We start from the raw sequence: 6539 nt of genomic DNA, 5'->3' as shown, positions 1-6539 counted from the left end.
CCAGACCATTGCTCCACTCATCCTGCTCTGGTTTCTGGAAAGGGAAATTCAGACAATTCACTGTACAATGGAATAAACAAACAAACAAGTATTGAAGGAAATTAGGGGTGCAAATATCTAATGTTACCATGAACCAATGTGTTAGAAGAAAATAGAACTACAGCATTAAGCCAACACAACTACTGGAGTCAAATAACAGATGTAGTTAAGGGGAAGCTAGATAAGTACTAGGGAGAGGTGTATAGAACGATATGCAGATAGGGTTAGATGAAGCATGGCTCGTGGAGTATAAACTCTGTCATGGACCCACTTGGCCAAATGGCCTGTTTGTTATAAATTGGAACCAATGGCTTTAGAAAGTATTTGAAACAATCAGTCTACGGGTCCCAGACAGAAGGTCACTTGTTCATCAAGCCAAACCTTGATGTCCTCCAAGATGATTCGGCCTCCACGCCGATTCTGGAATTTCATCAGTTTCTCAGCGTGCTCCCGTTCCTCGTGCGACTGCTCCTTGAAGAACTCGGCAAAGTGACGCAGGGCAACATCATCCCGGTCAAAGTAGAAGGACTATGGAGAGATCAGAAAAGTCGTTGGGTATCCCATGGCAGATCTATCATGGGTATTGTACATAAAGCCAACCTGGATTTTGCTTTAATTCAAAGGGTTCAATTCTCACTGAACTTGCAGTACATGGAAACTAGCACAGGCCTACTTACTTAACTAACCTGGTAGCAAGTGGACAATCTTACCCCTAGCAATAGGGAAACTGGCCAATGGAAATGGCAAAAGAACCAGAGGCTACAGGAGGAAACTCAAGTGCATGCACTGCCTGAAAGGGTGGTGGGAGCAGATTAAATAGTAACTTGCAAATATTGGCCCAGATCTATTGCCAAGGGGCACTAGAAACAAACCCATTAAAAGTAGAGTCTAGCCACAGTACACAATTCATGTAGTACATCAAAGAGGAGAAACTGGTCTGAATCTTACTGGCTACATTCATCCCATGGAACTAAAATTACCACAAGCAGCATTAATTTGGCACCTTCAACACTAATCAAGGCATTTCAGAGGAGAACCAGATACCAAGGAATAAAGGTTCATAAACCTTCAGAATTTGAAGTGCTTGGTCAAGGTCAAGAAGTAGGAAAGCAGAGTTAAGGGAGAGTTCCCGAGTAGGGTCAAAGTGGCTGACGGATTTACCACCAGTACGGCAAAGGGAGTTAGCGAAAAGACAGAAGGGCACAAACTGAGAGTTAAAACTAAGGTTAATATTAGGAACATGAGTAGGCCATTCAGCCACTCGAGCCTGCTCCACCATTCAATTTGATCATGGCTGACCTGTAGCTTTACTCCATCCCCCTTGAGGCACTTACCCAAGAAAAGCATCTGTCTTGAAAGCTCCAATTGTCCCAGCATCCACAGCTGGGGGGAAAAGCAGGTAAAGAGAAAAAAAAAAAAAAAAAAAAAAAAAGTGTTCCAGATCTCCACCACCCTTGTGAAAAAGTGCCTCCTGACTTCCCTCCTAAAAAGGGCTATTTCTAATTTTAAGATTACATCCCTTTATTGCAAAAGCAAAGTAGGGAAAGGCCATGGAGTGATTTAGAAGTGAGGATAACAATTCTGATTTCCACACATTGGAATACACTCTGCATTCAAATATAAACTTCAACAACACACTCAAGAGCCCAGGAAAGAGAGTCATTAAGATACTCAGAATATGGTTCAGTTACTGCAAGGACCAGAGAGGCAGTTTGTTAATGGACACACAAAATGATAAATTGCATTATATTTTAGCTTTAAAAAATGAATTTACTGTGCATAGATTGAGGGGTGGGCTAGACACAGCACAGAATTTAGTAAAGTAACATTACATAGTCTCCATTGTGAAGTGGTCAGAAATACAAGACTCACCATGGAGAGATAAACATAGGAGGAATAGAGCTCCATGTTGATCTGCTTGTTGACAGCATCCTCACAGTCCTTGTGGTAGTTCTGACACACTTGAGAAGCCATCCTAATTATTATTTTTTGCTAAATCTAAACTTTGTTGAAGTAAGAAGCTGGAATTTAACCAACCCCCCAAACTCCTAATATTTATACCGCTGGATAATCCAAGGCGTGGCCGCCTAGATGATGAGTGACATTCCTCAATACCCAATCAGAAGTGGCAGCCTCTCTCAGAGCACCAATCAAGTAAAGGGAGGAGGGGAGATGACTCCCAGAGCCAATCAGAACTTTGAGTGCATAATTGGGCTGGAGAACCAAATTTTAATTTGATTATTAAGGTTTATTTGAAGTTTTATTGGGTTATTACAGCTTTATTGGTTTATTTACAGTTTTAATGGTTTATTTACAGTTTTTATCTGTCTAAATTTATGGTTTCACCAAAAGAGGATCAAGTAAAGGGAGGAGGGGAGATGACTCCCAGAGCCAATCAGAACTTTGAAAAATGAGTGTCATTGGCTGACAAGGCAATAAGGACCCCAAGGGTAGGGGATGGTAGCCTAGTGGTTAAGTTACTGAACTAGTCATCCAGAGGCCTTGAACTAATGATCTGCAAGACCTGGGTTTAAATTCCCACAGCAGCTGGGGAATTTAAATTTATAGAAAAAAAAGAAGGATCCCAATCGCCCTGACTTTTCTCAAACACAGTTTGAATATCTGGAATCACAGGCTTATCTTTAGGCTAATCGATTGGGACGATTAAATCATCAATCAGAAACACTTAAACCATAAGTGGCCCCTTTTTAAAGGGGCACAAACAATAAGTTCCAAATTATGACAAAACCAACATAAAAACCTTTAAAATTATAATTGAGTTCCCTGGATCCACTCTGCACTCCAGTCCCTCTGGTGCCCACCGGTTATGGAAAGCCTCAAAGGGAACCGTCAGACACCGCGTGCTCCCTCTTCAGGGACACCCAGGCATTGGTTGTAGCCGCGGAAGGGAGGCGGGCAGCTGGAGCGAACACCCCCCCCATCGACCACACTCTGCCTGGACCAGTTGAGGGCCACCTTGCCCAGGTTAATTGAATCCTCCGTTGTTTGCGAGTCAGTGTCTTTTTAATAGTTCTGCGTGGTTCAGTGGGTTGGTCATTTTCAGGTATCTGTGGGTTTGAGGCAACATCCAACCAGATCAGTGAGTCTGCAAAGCGGGTCAGGTGAAGTGAAAGAGCGTGTGATGAATGTGACAAACACAAGCGCTCAGAAGTAAGAGAGGAAATAGCAGAGGCTCTGACCATCATTTTCCAATTTTCTCTGGCAGAGGACTGGAGGACTGCTAACGTGATACCGATGTTTGAAAAGGGACCATGTACAGCAGTCACCTCAAAGCACGGGAGAGGTACCACCAACGCTGCCTCTGCAAGATCCTGCAAATCCATTGGCAGGAGAGGCGCACCAACGTCAATGATCTCGCTCAGGCCAACATCCCCAGCATCGAAGCTTTGACCACGCTCGATGAGCTCCGATGGACGGGTCACATTGTCTGCATGCCCGATACGAGACTCCCAAAACAAGCGCTCTACTCGGAGCTCCGGCACGGCAAGAGAGCCCCAGGTGGGCAGAGGAAAGGCTTCAAGGACACCCTCAAAGCCTCCTCGAAAAAGTGTCACATCCCCACCGACACCTGGGAATCCCTGGCCCAAGACCGCACAAAGTGGAGTCGAAGAATCCGGGAAGGCGCCGAACACATCGAGTCTCTTCGCCGGGAGTAAGTGGAAGCCAAGCGCAGGCAGCGCAAGGAGCGCATGTCAATCCAAGCACCCCACCCACCCGCCCCTTCGACCACCGTCTGCCCCACCTGTGACAGAGACAGTAGGTCCCGCATTGGACTCATCAGTCACCTGAGAACTCGTTTTTAATGTGGAAGCAAGTCATCCTCGGTTCGGAGGGACTGCCGAAGAAGAAGAAGAAGAAGAAGATTAAAAATGGAGAATGGGATAGACTGAATAATTACAGGTCAGTCAGCCTAACCTCGGTGTTGGGAAAATTATTGGAAACATTTCTGAGCGACAGGATAAATCTTCATTTAGAAAGACACAGATTAATCAGGGACAGTCAGCATGGATATGTTAAGGGAAGGTCATGTCTGACTAACTTCATTGAATTGTTTGAGGAGGTAACAAGGAGGGTCGATGAGAGTAGTGCGTTTGTTGTAGCCTATATGGATTTTAGCAAGGCTTTTGATAAGGTCCTGCAAGGCAGACTGGTCACAAAAGTAAAAGCCCATGAGATCCAAGGCAAAGGGGCAAGTTGGATCCAAAATTGGCTCAGAGGCAGGAAACAAAGGGTAATGGTCGAAGGGTGTTTTTGTGACTGGAAGGCTGTTTCCAGTGGGGTTCCGCAGGGCTCAGTAATGGGTCCTTTGCTTTTTGTGGTATATATCAATGATTTAGACTTGAATGTAGGAAGTATGATTAAGAAGTTTGCAGATGATACAAAAATTGGCTGTGTGGTTGATAATGAAGAAAGCTGAAGACTGCAGGAAGATATCAATGGACTGGTCAGGTGGGCAGAACAGTGGCAAATGGAATTCAATCTGGAGAAGTGTGAGGTTATGCATTTGTGGAGGGCTAACAAGGCAAGGGTTAAATGGTAGGACACTGAGAAGTGCAGAAGATCAGAGGGACCTTGGAGTGCATGTCCACAGATCTCTGAAGTTAGCTGGACAGGTAGATAAGGTGGTTAAGAAGGCATACGGGATACTTGCTTTATTAGCCGAGGCATAGAATATAAGAGCAGGGAGGTTATGCTTGAAATGTATAAAACACTGGTTAGGCCGCAGCTAGAATACTGCGTGCAGTCCTGGTCACCACATTACAGGAAGGATGTGATTGCACTGGAGAGGGTACAGAGGAGATTTACGAGGATGTTGCCTGGGCTGAAGAATTTTAGCTATGAGGAAAGATTGGATAGGCTGGGTTGTCCTATTTATCCCTCAAATAAAAACAGAAAATGCCGGAGACACTCGGCAGGTCAGGCAGCGTCTGTGAAGAGAGAAACAGAGTCAACGTTTCAGGTCGATGACCTTTCGTCAGAACTGGAAAAAAGCCGGAAATGGAACAGATTCTTAAGCAAGTGAAGAGGCTGGGAAAGTGGGGAGGGGAGGAAAGAACAAAAGGGAAGGTCTGTGATAGGATGGAAGGCAGGAGAGATTGAGACATTGAGAGATATTCAAGGCAAAGGGAGATGGTAATGGGACAGGTTAAGAAACAAAGGATGGCTCTAGATGAAGTGTAAATTGTGCTTTCTTTTAATATTAATCCCTCAACAAACATAACAAAAACAGATGATCCAGTCATTATCACATTGTTGTTTGTGGGAGCTTGCTGTGTGCAAATTGGCTGCTATGCTTCCTACATTACAACAGTGACTGCACTTCAAAAAGTACTTCATGGGCTGTAAAGTGCTTTGAGACATCCGGTGGTCGTGAAAGGCGCTATAGAAATTCAAGTCTTTCTTTTCCCTAGTCTCATTCTTTTGTATTTTCCCACATTATATGCCATTTTCCACCCACCTATCCCGATCCCTTTGTATTTGTAGGTCCGCCTCACCCCCATTATTAGATTCATGCCAGCTTTAAATGATGGTTAACTGCGTATGTGTGTTTTTGTAATGTTTTAAATATTACCTTTTGCACGAGTACATTCCATGTATTTGACATGTACTGGGGTAAGTCTGGTCTATCCGCCAGGGAAAGGATGTTTGAGTTAAGCTGACGGGATTGGGGGGATTGCAGGAAGAGAGAGGCAATCACTGGGTGTACTCTTTTTGAGCAACCCATAAACAAACAGACTGTAACTAAACTCAAAACAATAAGTGAAACTTAACAAATTAAATTGAAATTTGGTTGCCGGGGGGTGACGATGCACTCCAGTCCCCGCGGCGCCCACTGGTCGCGGGAGGCCTCAAGCGTGCCGGGGACACTACGTGCTCCATCTCCAGGGCCACCCGGGCACGAACAAGAGACAGGCAGTCGGGCCGAACGACCCCCTGCTGTCTGGACCCAGTTGCTGGCAATCACTGTGTGTAGTGCTGGTTGTGTAGATATTGTCCCACTTGTGAGAAGAGACTATCTGGTATAGACTTGTTTCAGTGATTAATCTCTCGATGTTTGACTGTCCAGGAGGAAAGTACAAATGCAAAGAGGCGAGGAGACTGTTGAATCTTCTCTGGTGGAACAGGAAGTCCAGTAAATCATTGAGATGAGAGTTACTGGCGTTTCCCTAAATCTGGCGAGGGAAGGACAGTGCTGGGATTCCGTGGATACCTCGTGCTCCCGCTAGGATCAAAACACTGTGGGATCAACAGCAAAGAACAGGCTAAGAAAGTGCATCAAAGGTGGAATACTATTGAATTAAAGATGAAGTAAGGAAAAGTGGGACTAGTGGACTGACACGTGTTCATGTGATACAGGCATGTTGAGAATAACCTTGGATTTTCACCCAAGGTAGGTCAAAACTCAAAGCTCTAACACTGTGACCAAGTCTCTAATTGGTTATCCAGTAGTTACCTTGCTCTATTCTCCAACTCTCCAT

This window comes from Somniosus microcephalus, chromosome 28 (genome assembly GCF_052327205.1).
Source record: "Somniosus microcephalus isolate GS21.2 chromosome 28, FLI_Smic_1.0, whole genome shotgun sequence".
NCBI classification, from domain to species: Eukaryota; Metazoa; Chordata; class Chondrichthyes; order Squaliformes; family Somniosidae; genus Somniosus; species Somniosus microcephalus.
The sequence above is the reverse complement of the archived record's forward strand: the minus strand, read 5'-3'. Positions refer to the sequence as shown.